Genomic DNA, 6,733 nt, shown 5'->3' with positions numbered 1-6,733 from the left:
CTTCCTTCCCCTGGCTGCCAGCATCACCTTCACTCCAGCCAGAGCTGCCTTTTCACTCCAGCCTGGAGCCACCTTGCCACCTTCTCACACTGCTCAAAGGCCTAGAGTGGTTGGGGTGGTGCAGAATGCCTATGTCGATGGCAGCAATGCAAGTGTCCCACCCCGCACCCAATCACTCGGCACCTGCATATACAAATTAACTCAACATCTTTGTTGGGTTAATTTGCATACTCAGTCCTGATTGGCCCTTGGGCATCACAAAGGTATGCTCAATTTGCATCTTACTCTTTTATTAGTGTAGAATTCATTGATTGATATTTTCATGTGCCCTGACCAGAGATCAAACCCACACCTTGGCATGTTGGGTCATGCTCTAACCAACTGAGCTCCATAGTCCACTTTTTAATATATATATATATATATATATATATATATATATATATATATATATATTATTGATTTTTTTACAGAGAGGAAGAGAGAGAAATAGTTAGAAACATCGAGAGAGAAACATCAATCAGCTGCCTCCTGCATACCCCCTATTGGGGATGTGCTAGAAACCTAGGGACCCTTCAGTCCGTAGGCCTATGTGCCAAACCAGTAAAGGCCATAGTCCACTTTTTTTTTTTAAACTATATTTCTTTATTGATTTCAGAGAGGAAGGGAGAGATAGAAACATCAATGATGAGAGAGAATCATTGATTGGCTGCCTCCTGCACACTCCCTATTGGGGATCGAGCCCACAACCCAGGCATGTGCCCCTGGCCAGAATCGAACCTGGGATCCTCTAGTTTGCAGGCCAACACTCTATCCACTAAGCCAACCCAGCTAGGGCCATAGTCCACTTTTTATAGAGAAAGGCCCTGCCCTGTTCCCTGATTAGCCCATTTTATGCAAATGAGGAATTCAAGTTTACATAGTCTGGTCCAAATAGCACTTTCCTGATTGGTTAGAATCACATGTTCCGATAGGTCATTATGAAGCTGCTCTGACTGGTCCATAAAGATGCAAATGAAGCTATAGTAGTGCAGCTCTTAGCTCATTGGTTAAAAGACAATACCAGAAACTCCCATAAGGGTTGGTGTTAGGAGCACAGCACAGGAATCTAAAGGTTCAGTTTGTAACTTTTCCCTAAAATGCAGTGTGCATGACAGGCCTCTGTCAACAATGGCAGCTAGACTTTAGTTATCAGATTGTGTCCGGTTAACTATGAGTCCTTCCTGGCAGATATACCGTATTTTTCAGACCATAAGACGCTCCGGACCATAAGACGCACCAGTTTTTAGAGAAGGGAAATGAAGAAAAAAAGATTCTGAAACAAATAGTGTCCTAAAATATTTTATGTGCATTAAAACCCAACATCACAGTCATAAACACATGTAATCAACCCTGTAAAGTAAAACAGCAGCATTTAGAACCATTTTAGAGCCGGGCAAGCACACAGAGACCACACAGAGCCGGGCAAGTAAAAAAACTTTTTTTTTTAAGTATATGTGTAGGCTATATTTGGACCATAAGACGCAGGGACTTTTTCCCCCCACTTCTGGGGGGAAAAAAGTGCGTCTTATGGTCCGAAAAATACGGTGTGTGTGTGTGTGTGTGTGTGTGTGTGTGTGTGTATATATATACATATATATTTATATATATATGTGTGTGTGTGTATATATATATATATATATATATATATTTTTTTTTTTTTTTTTTTTAATATATCCATAGTGGCAGAGTCTTTGTCTTTCTCCACCTAAGCTGGTATTTCTGAAGTTGAGGGTATAGGATGGTGGTTTTTTGGACTGTACCATCTCCAATGAGACCCTTTCTTGTAACCAAATCCCCAGTGGTATTCTTCTCTATATTTACTAAATATTTTGTGCTAAATTCAGTGTGTGAATCAATGCATTTAATGCTCCTGACAACTCCATGGTGTAGGTATTATTCTCTTTTTCCTATGGGAACAGCAATGAATTCCTTATATATCCACACAACAGTGTTCAAAATCAGAAAAGTAACATTGAAATTATACCATTATTTACAGACTTTTTTAGGTGTTATCAATTGTTTTGATAATATTCTTTATAGCAAAAGAAAATTTAAAATCATATAAGCTTTGCATTTAAATTTTAAACTCCTTTAATCTGAAATAGTTCCTCACTATTATAATTCATTTTATTGTCATTTTTTTGTGTGTTTTTTTTTTACATTGTCATTTGAAGAGTATAGGCCATTTATTTTGTAGAATGTCCCCAATTTCAGTTTAATCATACTTAGATTTAGGCTATACACTTTTGGCAGGAAGATTACAGAAGTGATGCTGAGTTCTTGGTATATAATAGTTTCATTACTGCTAAGGCTGACTTTGATTGATTAACCAGGTTTTCTCTGCTATAAAATTTCTAGTTTTATACTAGAACTTTGTAGTTGTTTCTTTTTTGTGTTTTTTTTTTGTTTGTTTGTTTTGTTTGTTTTTTTTTTAACGTGTTTAGTGGAGTCTAGCCAGTTTGGCTCAATGGATAGAGTGTCAGCCTGCAGACTGAAGGGTCCCAGGCTCAATTCCAGTCAAGAACACATGCCTGGGCTGTAGGCTCAATCCCCAGTAAGGGGCATGCAGGAGGCAGCCAATCAATGATTCTCTCTCATCATTAATGTTTCTAACTTTCCTTCTCCTTTCTTTTCTGAAATCAATAATAATAATAATAATAATAATAATAATAATAATAAAAAGAATAAACACCATTTAAAGAGGATCACGAGTAACCTTTTCTTAAAAAGTGGTTAGTGGGAAATGTATTTAGAAACTAAGATCTGGGTACTAGTTGCTGTGGCATCATTTTTTTTTCTTTTTTTCTTTTATTGATTTTCCTTTTTTAAAAATATATATTTTATTGATTTTTTACAGAGAGGAAGGGAGAGGGATAGAGAGTTAGAAACATCGATCAGCTGCCTCCTGCACACACCCCCCCCCCCCATGGGGGATGTGCCCACAGCCAAGGTATATGCCCTTGAATGGAATCGAACCCGGGACCCTTCAGACCAAAGGCCAACGCTCTATACACTGAGCCAAACCGGTCTTGGCTATTTTGTTGATTTTCCACAGAGAGGAAGGAAGAGGGATAGAGAGCTACAATAGAAACGTCAATGAGAGAGAAACATCGATCAGCCGCCTCCTGCACATCTCCCACTGGGATGTGCCTGCAACCAACATACATGCCCTTGACCAGAATCGAACCCAGGACCCTTCAGTCCGCAGGCCGATGCTCTCTCCACTGAGCCAAACCGGGTTCGGCGTGTGGCATCATTATTTCTACACCCTCTTGGAGAACAGAGCTGAGAAATGGGTGAGAGGTATACATCCGTGAGTTTATACTGATATTGTATCTCCAACTCCAGGGTAATGCTGTAGGGTTCATTCTGTCCTTTCCCCTCTCCATGTATTTTGTATGCTCACCGGAGAATATTTTCCCATTGATTGATTTTTAGAGGAAGGGAAAGAGAGGGAAATATCCATGTGAGAGAAACACATCAATTGGTTGCCTCCTGCATGAGCCCCGACCAGGGCCCGGGACAGGAAGGAGCCTGCAACTGTATGTGCCCTTGACTGGAATCGAACCTGGTGCCCTTCAGTCCTCAGGCCAATGCTCTATCCATTGAGCAAAACCATCACTTTAAAAAAAATATATATGTATATATATATTTTTTTAAAATATATTTTATTTATTTATTTTATTTTATTTTATTTTATTTTATTTTACAGAGAGGAGGAGAGAGGGATAGAGAGCTAGAAACGTCGATGAGAGAGAAACATCGACCAGCTGCCTCTTGCACACCCCCTACCGGGGATGTGCCCGCAACCAAGGTACATGCCCTTGACCGGAATCGAACCCGGGACCTTTCAGTCCTCAGACCGATGCTCTACCACTGAGCCAAACCGGCCTCGGCTTAATATATTTTTTTTTATTTCAGAGAGGAAGGGAAAGGGGGAGAGAGAGAGATAGAAACATCAATGATGAGACAGAATCATTGATTGGCTGCCTCCTGCACACTCCACATGGGCATGTGAATGTGCCCTTGCCAGGAATCAAACCCGGGACCCTTCAGTCCTCAGGCCAGTGCTCTATCCACTGAGCAGAACCGGCTAGGGCAATTTTGAGGTTTTAAAATATTGCATTCGTACCCTGGTTAGAGCATCCTCCCAAATACTGAAGGGGCGGCTTGGATCCCATCTGGGCATGTGTCAAAACCATCACTTTTTTATAATATCTTTTTATGCACAAAAGGTTTTAATTATATATTTTTTATTTTTTTTAACTAATGCCAAGAAATCTATATCATTTCTTTTTAAAAAAATATATTTTATTGATTTTTTACAGAGAGGAAGAGAGAGGGATAGAGAGTTAGAAACATGGATGAGAGAGAATCATCAATCAGCTGTCTCTTGCACATCCTCAACTGAGGATGTGCCTGCAACCAAGGCACATGCCCTTGACCAGAATCGAACCCGGGACCTTTCAGTCCGCAGACCGACGCTCTATCCACTGAGCCAAACCAGTTTTGGCACAAGGTTTTAATTTTAATGAGATCCAGTTTATCTATTGAATTTGCATTTCAATAATCATAAGTGAGGCTGAACATGAGATATATTTTTCCCTTATAGAAGTTTACAGTCTGATTAAACTAGGTAAAACAGGTAAAGCCATATATTCTGAATGGTATTACGCTAGTTTTTAGTTTCCCCATCTGTAAAATGGAGCAGTTAGACAAATGTGACCATTAGAAAGGCAGGCTTGCCATTAGTAGGAAATCATGAACACCTTTCTCACTGGATCCTTTAGCCTTAGAACTCTTCCTCCCGAGTATATTCTTGGTCACTCGGAGCCTGTACCACTGGCTTGTGGGGTGTTTTCTTATGCTTCTCACGATTGTGCTCCTCCTCCCCATTCCCACCTGGACAAGTAGTATTGTTGTCCAAGCCAGAAAGCCAGCAGTTGGCCTACTTGATTTCCATCTCCAGCTAACCCCCCACATGGCCCCCTCAGCCTCTCCCTCTCCCTGCCCTCTGTATTCCCATACCCGGGCCTGGACTCTAGCATCAGCCTTTCTCTCCAGGCTCCTGGCCTCTAGGCTTTGCTTCCAGTCTTCACGGGGCCTCCAGAATGATGTTTAAACTTTCCTTTGATGCTTTATTTGTATCCTACAATGTGATGGGTTGAATAGTTGCCCTCCAAAACTTGATGTTCACTCGAAACCTCAGTATGTGACCTTATTTGGAACCAAGAAAGGGCTTTGCAGATGCAATTAGCTAAGGATCTCTGGATGAGATCATTATGAATTTAAGGGGGACCCTAAACCCAGGGACTGGTGTCTTTATAATAAGAGGAGACACAGAGGCACACAGGGGAGAGGCCACGTGAAGGTGGGGGTGGAGACCGGAGGGATGCAGCCACCAACCAAGGAGCACCAGGAGCCACCAGAACCCGAAGAGGCAGGAAGGATCCCTCCCCGGTGCGGCTCTCCTGGAAGCACACCCTGCCTTTCCCTTCCCCTTCCCCCTCCCCGGGCCCTCCCCTTCGCGTGGTCCCAGGCACATTACAGGTAGCTTACTCACTCCCAAGCTCCAAGGGCCCTTCCTTTACCTCTATAACTTGTTTCCTAAGCCCATTTCCTTTAGGAATTACTTTTTCTACCTCTGTGATTTCCCAAACAAATGTTCTCTTACAATTTGGGTTTTGCCTCTGAATTATTTCCCAGCCAGAAGTGGGGAGGTGGGGGGGGGGGCGAGAGAGAGAGAGAGAGAAAGAGAGAGAGAGAGAGAGAGAGAGAGAGAGAGAGAGAGAGAGAGAGAAACATAAACGTGAAGAAGAAATAACAATCGGCTGCCTCCTACCTGTCCCCTACTGGGGACTGAGCCTGCAATCAAGGCTGGTGCCCTGACTGGGAATTGAACCAGCGATCTTTTGGAACATGGGACAATGCTCAACCAACTGAGCCACACCTGCCAGGGCTCATTAGCTTTTCAGATGTGTTCTTCAATGTGTTCTTTCATCCAAATGTGTGTATAGAGGGGACAGGGGTTATTTTTCTGGTTAGTTTCTTTTAAAAGAACGTCATTAGCCCTGACCGGTTTGGCTCAGTGGATAGAGCGTCAGCCTGAGGACTGAAGGGTCCCAGGTTCGATTCCAGTCAAGGGCATGTACCTTGGTTGCGGGCACATCTCCAGTAGGGGGTATGCAGGAGGCAGCTGATCTATGTTTCTCTCTCATCGATGTTTCTGACTCTCTATCCCTCTCCCTTCCTCTCTAAAAAAAAAGCTAATGAGCCCTGGCAGGTGTGTTAAAACCTTGCTCAGATTGTTTGGCCTGTTTCATTGTATTGCCTTAGCTTCCCCATTCCACTTGTCAAGGAATCTGCCCAGCTTCTTACTATCCTGACTCAGTGACTCCTGGAGCCAGGGGGAGTGCAGCCTCTCCCATTCCCGTCTGATTTCTGGATCCAGCAGGAATCCTGGAGTTGACATTCCTCTGTGGAAGGCAGACCATAAACAAACAGATAACCAATTACCAGTTCTGGGAGCCGCTAGGGGGAGTGTAAAGGCAAGGTTTGAGTCTGGAAAGCATCCTACAATATTTCCTCCCTCTCCCCAGAGGGAGACCAGAGGTGGAAGAGCAGCTCCCAGGGTTGGTGCTACAGCGCCCTCTGCTGTCTGTGAGGGTTCCTACGTCACCTTTTCTCTGGATGT

Source organism: Pipistrellus kuhlii, unplaced genomic scaffold (genome assembly GCF_014108245.1).
Source record: "Pipistrellus kuhlii isolate mPipKuh1 unplaced genomic scaffold, mPipKuh1.p scaffold_m20_p_4, whole genome shotgun sequence".
NCBI lineage: Eukaryota > Metazoa > Chordata > Mammalia > Chiroptera > Vespertilionidae > Pipistrellus > Pipistrellus kuhlii.
The sequence above is the reverse complement of the archived record's forward strand: the minus strand, read 5'-3'. Positions refer to the sequence as shown.